Source organism: Silurus aristotelis (genome assembly GCF_946808225.1).
Source record: "Silurus aristotelis genome assembly, chromosome: 3".
In the NCBI taxonomy this organism is placed as follows: domain Eukaryota; kingdom Metazoa; phylum Chordata; class Actinopteri; order Siluriformes; family Siluridae; genus Silurus; species Silurus aristotelis.
In genome coordinates, this window is record NC_139576.1 from 17114262 (window position 1) to 17126676 (window position 12415).

The following is a 12415-nucleotide window of genomic DNA, read 5'->3' on the forward strand; positions in this document are numbered from 1 at the left end:
TTGTGTTTCATGATATCTGACACTTAACTGTGACTTTGGAGAGATGAAGAATGCGGTTTCCCAATACTACATTAAAATAATAATAATAATAATAATTTTGTGCAGTAAATTTGACTTTCAGTTCACATTTTAATTTAAAATGTTGAGCCCTTTTGAAGGGTTTAATTTAATGCTAGTGAACCAATTGTTCTGTTTTTGTATGCAGCGGAATTACTGACAACATAAAGCAACTAAGATTCAATTCTAAGCAAGAACTGTAAACAAAATGCCAAACCCTAAGTTTCGAGTAGCCTATGTTGGGCTACTTTTTCAGCCCTATATTGAATAAGCTTTTTGACCAAGTGTTGATCATCAAGTGAAGCATCATTAAATCCATTATTAAAAATGATTAAAGCACATCCACAACTGTGTCTAGAATATTCTATTCACTAAATGTAAATGGACAAAACTTGATAGAGAATGAACAAAATAAATATTTATTCAAAATTAATAAAGTTCTTATTGTCTTTTACATCAACCCAAATCCAATTATTTTGAAACTGTTCATATTTTTCTTATTTAAAAAATTATATAATTATAAATGTGTCATGAAATTTAAGTCCGTAATATTATAGTTGTTAGTAGTATTAGTATAGTATTATGTTCTCATTCCCATTCCACCACAGAACAGTGGAACACAAACTAAAAATGTCATGGTTACTGAATCTAGAGCATTTCTTTGAAATAAGTTTGATTCAACATGACCTCAAGCTTCCCAAAGAATGTGCTGTCTAAAATCTGCTCCTACTATCTTTGGCAGCATGGTAGTTGATGTTACTTATCATATCACATGCAGTTATGAAACCTCTGCTATGAAGTCCACTCTGCTTATAAGTCAGTCCAGCTCTGAGCATAACTGATCAAGTATAACTCACTGAAAGTTCTAAGCTTTTCATCCTACCAGCCATATTGCATGCTTTCCCAAAAGCAGGTCACTTTGAACTCTTTGGAAAATGAGTGTGGCCAGAGGTCCCCAAATCTAATGTCACATTTAAATTCACTTTGTTCACAGTGGCAGACTGATGGATTGGCTAAAGGACAATGTTCTCTGATCTGCCTCTCCTGTTCCTTTTACTCCACAGCTCAGTCCTTCGGTCCATACTGTCTCAAGCTGCTATAGTCGCTGGGCTTGGAGATGAGAGTCAGTTTCCATGGAGACACAGCAAGGGGTTGACAGGTGGATTAAGTGCGTTCATTCTTGAACATTAAAGACAGCAGATGCTGCTTAATGCCTGTTGAGCTACAGCAACAAATTGAAATTAGAGAGCTCATGGAATGGTGTGACGCTTAATTGTAATCAGCAAATGGATTTATAAATGGTTTTAAATCAAGAAGAAGCACAGCAACCATGTTTCTAACAAAATCAAAGCAATTTATAGTAATAAATACATGTTCATTTTGCTCATTAAAATGGACTATTTCCATGTAGTGCGCACATTTGCTAATCAGTGTGAGAACTTTAAGATTATATCATGGTGTCAACCTCAATTTCATTCAAATCAGGTTTTTTTCTTTTTGATGTTTTTGATGGTATTTTATAATGTTGGAAAACTGTTACAAATTCATACCACAGCTTCTTTGCTATAACAGATAGTAAATCATACAGGTTATAGATATGTTCTCAGAGTCTCATCTCTCTGTGCTGTATTTTCTGTTGCTTTTTTCTCTAGCAGGAAAGGTTGCATTGTGTGTTGTATTTTGACATCCAGTAAATCATTATATCACAGACAGACAGACAGACAGACAGACAGACAGACAGACAGACAGACAGACAGACAGACAGATAGATAGATAGATAGATAGATAGATAGATAGATAGATAGATAGATAGATAGATAGATAGATAGATAGATAGATAGATAGATAGATAGATAGATAGATAGATAGATGCATTTGAGTTTGTTTTTGTTTGTTTGTTTCTAATAACTATCAATTCGGCTAAAAAATGCAATGAAAACCCCTTTCATTCACATTCTATATTACATTGGCCCAGTGGTGTGCCATACATTTAACACCTAGGAATTCAGTGGTGTCTTACCTTAATCAATCCACCTCTTAATACCATCATCATGATGCCGTGGCTAGAAACTATCAATATTCTAGAGAAACACAGTATAACAGAGCATTGCATCACATACAGGTATATCATGCAGAGAAATGCATTACTAAATATGAAACCCAATTAACACAATTCAACAAGCCTCCTTCCACTGCACTCACAGTGGCACCACCCACATACATTATGTCTAGCAAAAACCTCAATATTAACCTCATAAAATGACCCCAGGTTTTCCGTGCATTTTTGTGCATTAGTTTCCATGCGTTACAGTTTTCCTGGCAATCTGAAATTGAAGCAAATTGTTTGTTTTTGTGCCAATCCTACAGGAAAGAAAGCGCAAATAATAATATAAATGGTTCATGAAAAAGCTTAACTGTTTTGAACTGTTTTGACTGACCTTTCCTCAGGATGTCCAACCTTTTCTTGAAAAATTCGTCTTGTAAATGTCCTTTACAAGTATATCTGTGACCAAAAATTTTTTTTTTCCTTTGTCAGCAACTGTGGAATGAAAGAACAGATATTAAATCCACACAAATATATTTCTAACAGATGCATTTGCGAGTTCTGGCAAGTGCGCTCTCTGACCTTCCAATCAAAGGATATGAAAATGTCATCGGCCAGGGGCGGAGCCAGAATTTTTTTAGGGGCCTTCATAAAACAGGGTGGGCAAAACGAAAAGTACTGTATGAAAGCTGCATGCCAAATTAATTCATTATTTTAATAATTAATAAAAAACTAAACAAAAAACTCAACAACCTATAAACAACTATTAAAAACACAATAAAATGGTTTTATCTATTTTCTATTAAGTATAATGACACTATAAGCATTAGATGTTTTTAAAATACCCCTAAACAATGAGAAATTTTACTTACATTTACATGTTCTTTTACAATATAAGTCTGAGACGACAGGGCTTCTGGTTAAATACGGAGATGATGTCGTCATAATTAACTGTCTGTCAGTGCATGTTCAAAAGAGAGCAGAAACAAATTGCTTAGGCAAGCAGTAAGCATTGAGGAGCATAGACTGGTTTTATGCGGTATGTTGTGGAGTGTTTAAACACTGCATGATGTCATCGGGAGTGTAATAAGTGCTTGTATCATTTGTGCTTAGCACGTTTTTTGTCTCTCTTGCTGCTTAGTTCACCTGAGTGAAATAAATGCTGATATTCATCTTCATGTTAAATGTGACATAATATTACCTTATAGTTATAACCATGCTGTGTTGTAAATATGATTTAATGTTTGTTTCGTGTTGATCATGATACCTTACCTAAAATATCGAAATTGGCATATGAAGAAGACTAATGGAGGAAAATTACATTGTTATTGCAGATGTTTTGTTTTGAAAATGATAAATACCTGTTTATTAGTTATTTGTTTAGGAGAATGGTGGTTCAGTAGGCAACATTGCAACCTAACAACGCCGGGGTCCTCAATTTGATGAGATTGGGCTACTGTTCTATATGTTCTATAGTAATTACAATTACTAAGCTATTGGAAAAACAAGGTTGAAAACAGAACGCAAATAAAAAAGATTTCTACTCCAAAATAACTACCGTATTTTTCAGACTATAAGCCACTACTTTTTTCCTACGCTTTGAACCCCGCGGCTTAAACAACGAAGCGGCTAATTTATTAATTTTTCCTGGGTTTTTCCCAGTTTCACAAACTTCAAGCCAAAAAACTGCACCCCATAACATTAGACCAATGAAATATCCGAACGGAAACGAAAAAACGCACCTCACCTGTGTTCTGAGCTGCACGGCATCGGGAGAAAAAACTTTTTTTTTAACGCATGACGATGCCAAAAGATAAACTCCTGAGATAAATAGTTGTGAAAGGAAGGAGGAAGACTAACTCCAGTTGCAACAGAAATCATATAAGCACAGACAGGTTTCCAAAACTCATGCTTTTTTATTTTTCTTGGCAAAAGCGTTAAGGGTTAGTCAAAGAAACTTGAAAATCAGCATCAGAAAATAATAAGGACATAATCCTCGTCTTGAACACACGCAGTAATACTGGAAAAATGCAATGGCATGCTATTCCCAAAATACCGCTATGCTCCTAAAGGAAGCACAACATATTTCACCCGTTACACCGTGTGTAACGTGTCTTTTGTTAAAGCCTGTGTAAAGTACATTAGGGTAGACACGGCTTATAAACAGGTGCGGCTTATTTATGTTAAAAATAAAAATATTTGTAAAATTCACAGGCTTATATATGGGTGCGCTTTATAGTCCGGAAATTACAGTAATTTCTGTCATGAAGTAATATCAAAATAATGTATATGATAATGTTCAGCAAATTTACTTGAATACTGAAAAGTTTTTGCCCTAAATTTAATTTGAATAAAAAGTTGATAAACCAGAAAGATAATTATCATTCATATATTCCCTGAACAATTTGAAAACCCCTGTTGTTTCCACTGAGTTTCTCTACCTGTGCTAATAGAGCTTTTATGCAGTGGCAAATAAATTCTGTAGACATTTTGTTTAATTGTGATTTATTGTGTGTGTCAGACAACATTTGCTGTTACTTTATTTAAAAAATGTTGCTACCATCTATTTGGTCAATTTTAGAATTGACCATGTGTTTAGAAAAATATAGTACAGTAAAATTTACAAAAATAATAATTAGAGATGAGTCAAGCTGCTTCTCAGCTTGAAATGTCTTTCAGTTTAGTCTCTTGTATTTGCATTAATTCAATTCTGCTCATTATGCATTCACCGCAGTTGTTCACTCAGGCCAAGGAGTACAAGTCTAATAGTGAATAAATGAATGTGATAAAACACATCTCTGATTGTAGGACTGGAGCCCATGCGTTTGATTAATGAATTAATGAGCATTGAGATGATGAAACAAACACATGCTCCAGAACAGAAATGCACAGTTCAACTAATCAGTGGCTGTCTGCCATTCTGCCATGCCACATTGACAAGTCATTGGCTAATCCATCGCCTAGCCACTTCATGTGTTTAGTCTAAGCCCCACATCTGCTGTTCTGGCATCAGCATGTGTGGCCTTAAGTCAGGGCAGTCCAAAGAGCCTTAATTCTGGTCGAAGGGGATGGAGTCTTCTGCCTCTATGCCAAATGGATTTTCATTAAGCTCTTGGCTAAACGTTGTGCCAGATCTTTGATAGAGGATGCGTTTCATCTATTTTCAGTTAGTGTCATCTCCCAAGTTTATTCTCCCACTTTGCCTGCATGTTGATGTCAGTTTTTCTCCTCAAATGAATTAGCGTTCCTTTTATAGGCTTTGATGTTTTGGGGTAAACAGAACTTGGACCAAAAGAAGCAAAAAAGACCCTTCAACTTTGAGTCACAGATTCAGAATTTCCCACTAGCATGAAATAATATAGGACTTAAGATCACACTGGCTGGTTGCTATGATAAGTGATATGAGAAGCTTAGACAGACAACAAAAGCTCTGACAATCTAAGCATGCAAAAACCACAACAAACCAAAGCCATGCCATCCACCATACACACTAAGATAAGCTCGCAAAATCTGTTGTTTGTTTGCCATATTGTTTTTTTTGTTTTTTTATCCCTATAGTAATGATTATCCCTAAGTATCATTTTAAAAGGAATATATAATGCATACAAGTCGCTAAAAATATTCTACTGGTATATTGAATATTTTACTGTTGATTTTGACATTTAGATGTAATACATGTATTATTTTAAAAAGAAATTATTGCTCTTCAGGATGTTCAAAAGTCAGTCCTATATTGTATAGACATTGTTCACTTTATTAAGAACACTTATGCACATACACCAAATTTATCCAGTTATCTATTCAGCTAATTGTGCAGCAGCAGCATGATGCCTTAAATCATGTACATACAGGTCAGGAGCTCCAAACTGGACAATTAAGGAATAGAATAAATTCTTGTATTTTTCCAATCTTCAACTAACCTGTGAGTTATTCATCTTGCAGGTCCTTTTTTTGTTTTGTTTTGTTTTGTTTTGTTTTGTTTTGTTTTGTTTTGTTTTGTTTTGGTTTGGTTTGGTTTGGTTTGGTTTGGTTTGGTTTCCACAGGGTTTAGGGTATTTACGTTTTGGGAGATCAGCAGACATGCCATGGATGAATTCAGGGATAAATCTTTTTTTACAATTCCGATCTTTCATGTAAACATTAACTGAAGTTTTTCAAACTGAATTTGTGTGATTTTATGCACTGTGCTACTGCCACATGATTGGATAATTAAATAACTGCGTAAATCAGCAGGTGTAGAGATGTTCCTAATAAAGTGGATAGTGATGTAATTGCTGTAATTACAGAAGTCTGTCACTTGACAGACCTCAAATCATTATTTAGTAAAAATACTGTGTTCATTATTATGAGGGCTTTGCTTATTTAACATGACAGTTCCATTGGACTATGTTTCTTGATAGATTACATGCTTTTGTACAGAATACAGCAAAGCATTGTGTAACCAAACCAGACCCCAGGGTCTCATTCCCAGAATCTACCGTTCCTAAGAATTTCAGCAAACAAAAAAGCTTTGGCAATCTGTTAATTTTCAAGCATCCAACACAAGCATGGAAAATAAAAAACAGATGTCATGCTTACAGTAAATGTGCTGTTCATATGTATCTCTGTTAAAGCTTTAGCATTTATAGTAGCACTGATTCCTCTGGGTTTCCAAAAGAAACATGTATCATATCAAAATGTAACAAGAAAAAGAGCATATTTTACCCCTAAAACTGAATAAAAATGCATGAATCCTGTAGCAAGGACAGACAGCCTGTAAAACAAACAACCATATTTCAAACTTATAAATTTGTGATCTCTATGTCTGTTGTTTGTAAATGTTCATTAAATGCCACTAATGTAAACAATCAAGTGTTTCAAGTCATATGTGTGTTTCATCTTCATTTTTCTGCAATGGTGAAATGTTCAGTGTTTTCTCCAACCACTCTTTAGTGTGATCACTCTTAAGAATAAGAAATACTTTGCTTCCCTTTTGTGATTGTTTCTGATAGACACTATACTTTTCAAAACACCAGCTCAGTATTTTACACACTACAATGGCATGCCAATTTCTCATGATCCACCACTTTAGCTCAGGTAACCTCCTTTCCCATCATTCTCTCATTGTACTGGCTCTTATTTTCAACAAGGACATGTTTCTCATTCATCATACACACTGCATTTATCCAGCAGTGGGTTAGGAGATGGATGACACCACTTTGAATCTAGCACTCCTCCCCTCAGTCTGCAGCACACAGGATGGATGAATGCACTTTAATAGTTTAACCATAGCGCTGCTTGCAAGACCCAAACTTAAACTCACTGATCCTTATTTTTTGGCAACAATGACCTATACCACTGATACATTTACTAATATACAGTACTGTATAATGTCATAATTCTCATACACAGGCATACCCTAGACATGTGTGGTAATGGACATATTACACATATTTAATATTATTAACCATATTGCAAATGCAATGTAGATTCCTGACTCCAAACTCTAAATCCTGTGGTAAAACAGTCCCAGGGATGTTTATAAGAATTTGTTTCCAAGTGGGCCAAAGAATCACATCCAAGAAACAAACATTTGCATATTATATTAGGAATCGTCTTTACTAGTCTACACAGTACCCTGTTATTGGGTGAACTATGTAAAAACAAAGCCAAATCATGCTAGTTTCCAGGCACCAGATATAACCTTCAATCAGGCATTTCTATTCATGTACTAATGAAACTGGTTGGTAACATTGTGTTTTTGTTCAATTAATTTTTATTTTTAATAATTTAACATTTTGAGATAAAAACCATGGTGGGTTTTTAAAACACTTTTACATCAATTTGTTTATTATTTTTTTAACTAATGACAAGCAGCGCTGCCTTGGAAAAGCATTGAAGCCTTTTGTGCTTTATGAACTACATAAATTATTTTGATGATGCATTGCAAGTCTGCATTTACTACTTTTATTTTTAGATGAGTTTAAAATTATCCATCAGTAACCATGGATATGAAGAAATGCAAGAAGCCCCCGACTGTGTTTCGTATTTAACCCATAATCTGACAGATCCTTTCTGTATTTAGATCCTATAGATGATTGGCTAGTACTTAGCAACAGTTAATCTACTGGATTGCTGGATATTGAATTATACCAGAAAAATTATTTGATGCATCAAAGTTTCCACTGTTAATCAAGCGTTCTATGGCTGCTACAGTGTGGTTAATGACATGATTGAATGTTTGATTGAAGAGGAAGTGAAGTTGATATTTGTCAAAATAACAGTGTAAAAAGCTAAAACTATTATTGTATTGTCAAGATGACAGCAGACTACCTCACATACTGCTATTAATAATATTTGAGCAAGCTTACTTGTTCTGAAGTATGAAAGGGAAGACACTTAAATTGATTTTGAAATAAAATGAAGAGCTGATTTGATTGAATACCACAGCAGCACCTCTGCACACACACCTTTATAATCTACTATTTCTAACCAAACACATTTTTCATGAAAATACATAAGCATAAATAATGCTGGGAACTTATGGCTTATTTTTGTGGAATGATTTCAAAAACTAGTAGACAAATTAATTGCATTTAGTTGAAAAATTGGTTGTTCTTCTATTAGTCTTTTCCTAAAAAACAGATGGCTGGAGCTACAATTAAACAAATGACTGGTACTGTCTCCTCATTGATTTAACATTTGCATCTTAAAAATTTTTTAATAAAAAATGGAAGTGAATCTAACAAACAATGTTTAATTTGAAAATCTGGTTCACTACTTGTTAAAACATGTCTATCCCAGGCAGGATTCAGGATAGAGATACTGTAGGTTTAAAGATGGAAGAGAGAGATTCTATCCTGACAGCAGCATGAGCTCAGAGGCTTGATCAGACAGGAAAGAAGTGGCAGAGATAAATGAAGCAGTGGTGCAGAGCTAGCATCCCCAGTCTCAGGGTCAAAGCACAGCAGGACAAACAATCCCATCAGCCTTTGCTGCAGCAATCTCCCTCTCAAAACTGACTGGCATTGCTGAGGCCAAAGGCCACTCAAAACAGCTCTTTCCCAGGCAACAATCTTAAAGTATCTGCTTGCCATACCCACATCCACAGTAATAGCATTACATTTTAGAGATTTCTCAACATGAATTTATACAATTGAGTTAACTGTAAAAATCAGTACTGATTGTTAGCTGAATTTTAATAAGTGCAAAAATGCAAAACCTATATTTAGGCATTCATTATATGGCATTATATTGCATGTCAATATGTGCATTGAGTCAAAAGAATCTTCAGTCTGCATGAAAAACCGACTCCTGTGAACAATTTGTCCTACTGCAAATAAGTCATATTAAAATAGAGATGTTGTTTGATATGCTTTAGTAGTAGCCAATTTGATTTAATATACTGCTTACTGATTATATGCCATTCTGGATGCGATCCCTTAAAATATTAATACCGTCCTGTTCTATTGTCCTATTTTACATTGTTTTTTTAACCATGTATAAAATTCTAATGATATATTTGCATTGTAACAAGGCAAACAAAGCATTCCTTTAGTTTTTTCTTTACCTCTGACAGTGCAGATTAAAGTAAAGATTTCAACCAAGTGAATTATATGTAATATATCTTGTAGGTAGTTTGATGAACAATTGCTGACACTTTACCCCTTACTAAATACATTTAATTGCTTGTGATCTGCAAAAAAGCAATAGAAGAGTAAACTCTGCTCTGCTTACTTTGCTTCTATTTTGACATTTGTCATTTTTGCTGAATAATGCATGGTAAATGAGCCAATTATAATAAGTACTGTACATATTCCAAAATATTCCAAATCAGCAGCTGTCCATCACATTTTATTGAGTGCATTATTACTTAAAATGAAAGTGTGCTGTCAGGGTAGTTTCATTTCCACAACCTGCCTATGGATTAGAATATGAAATATGATTTCATTTCAAAGGAGTAATTTACACAGTAACTGTATTCCATGCAAAACTGTATGACACGCAAAATCATGAAGCGTTATCATATTTTTTTATCAACTTGTGCTGTTAATATAATGAATATTGAGAAATATTGAGACTGCCAAAAGTGCTTCAACTAAGTACTGAGTTAAAGGGTCTGAATACTTATGTACGTTATATTTCAGTGTTTTTATAATAAAAAAAACAGACATTACTAGAATTCTATTTTCATTATAGGATACTGAGTGTAGATTAATGAAAAAGAAAAATGAATTTGTACGACTGTATTATCAGGCTGCAACATAACAAAATTTAAAAAAGTATAGGGGATCTGATTACTTTCCAAATGCACTGTATGTATTCATATAAACCATTTAAATAAACATAAAATGCATGTTTATTATAATTTAAGTGAAAAGGGATGGAAGCAACTTGTCAAAACTAATTCATTGTTATCCAATACTCTCAACTTTAGGACTTAGAGTGCACATCTCAATCAGAAGAAGAGTGAAACAACTACATTTCATTTACTATGTAGGTTCTAGTAAGTCTCTCTGAAAAAATAATATCAGGTTATGCAGAGGTCTGCTTAAAATGATAAGAAATACAAATATTGATAACAGGCAGAACTCACAGTACACATGAAGGAGTAATGTATTGCTTATGATTCCATTGTTATTAGTTTTCCTTTAGATTCTGAGATGCATTGGTTTTCTTGCTTATCCTCAAATGAATGAAGAACCCAGAAAAAACACAAAATCCAATTACCAATAAAAAATCGAATTAACAATGGAAACTCTTCCATTTTAGTCTTATTAATGGACAATCTACTCTATTTAGCTCTATTGATCATTATATGTTTTTATATGTTTAAATTAGTTTCTTGTAGGTATAGATTATGGGATGAATCCCCTATCCATATTTATGATCAGTAACAATAGAAACAAAAATTAATAAAAAACGAGTCCATAAACATAAACTTGTGATTTGCTCTCTACAGCTACAGTGTCTGTACAATGTACAGTGTCTGTTACACACAAAAAAATTACCAGCAAGCATTGTATTAACATTAAGGGTTTAGAACAGATAGTTAATGACTTGCCTAGACGTAAATAACTTGCCTAAACATAAAAGATAAACATTATAATAGCTAGCTCAATGATCCAGAACCACACACTCTTAATTATTCCATCTCTTTCTGTTATGTGATTTTAAAACTGCAGTGTGTTGAACATCAAAATAAAAGGTGCAGAAGTGATTAGTAACTTTGTGCTATAAAATAAAGATTCAGTAATCCTCACTTGATGCAGACATAATGCCTTCTTGGAAGTATTTCATTACCAGTCACTGGCCAAATGTGGAGCCTGGTGGAAGCTCCTGCTGTCCATAGTGCAGAATGCAATTCATAGACTATCCAACACCTACTCAGTGCTAGCAGGGGTGATCCAGAAATTGCAATGTGAGAGCAATGTTCTTGAAGCTTTTGCTGATCCTGATGAGATGACGTGTGACCTTGCCTTTCACAGGAAGCTGAGAGCTGTGAAGTTCTGTGTTACTTGCGCTGCCGTTTCTGTGAAAGTTATGTTAGGGAGCAATTACACTGCAGAAACATTTCCTTTCAGCTGTTACTGAGGAAGCTAGCAAGAGACTGACTAATATCTGAGCAGGTACAAGCTACCGCATAAATAATTATAGTTTGAGGTTATTACAATGTTCTATGTTGACTGCTACAATATAATAGAGTAATAAATAATTAACATTCTGTTAAATTTAGCTCGATGAAGGCGATATGTGATCTTGAAAAGCATATTGAGAGTATTTGCAGAATAAACACAAACCAATCTATAACCAAGTGTTAAAATCATTATACACAGAAGGCCAGCTGGAGAACTCGTGACTGGAACCTTTGAAATAATTTGAGAGGAAATAGGCTGAACTACAGAATAAAAGACCATGATGTCTTTTATATAATATCTAATGTGTGAAGAAAGAAAACACTGAGGTAAAAATGAGAATACTGAACTTAAGAGGTTGCAGAGCTAAGAAATACAGTGGAGCAGACACCAGCATTTATACATGATGGGAAGACAGCTGCTCTGTTGCACTAAAAATAAATCTTTCTTTCATTTATTCAATCTTTCTTTCTTTCTTTCTTTCTTTCTTTCTTTCTTTCTTTCTTTCTTTCTTTCTTTCTTTCTTTCTTTCTTTCCAAATACGTTTTATATATTTATATATATATATATATATATATATATATATATATATATATATATATATATATATATATATATATATATATATATATATATTTTTTTTTATCTAGGTATAAAATATATATATATATATATATATATTCTAGTATTCCAAATACGT

General features: G+C 33.8%; 1 long non-coding RNA gene across 1 annotated transcript; it reads right to left on the reverse strand.

Annotated features, from left to right (window-relative positions):
• Positions 1–570: 570 nt before the first annotated feature.
• Positions 571–2581, reverse strand: LOC310722837. Its single transcript, XR_014532514.1, has 4 exons — positions 2496–2581; positions 2309–2381; positions 2078–2138; positions 571–1279 (listed from the first exon to the last, which is right to left on the reverse strand). It is a non-coding gene; the product is annotated as an uncharacterized lncRNA (long non-coding RNA).
• Between the last annotated feature and the right edge of the window lie 9834 nt (positions 2582–12415).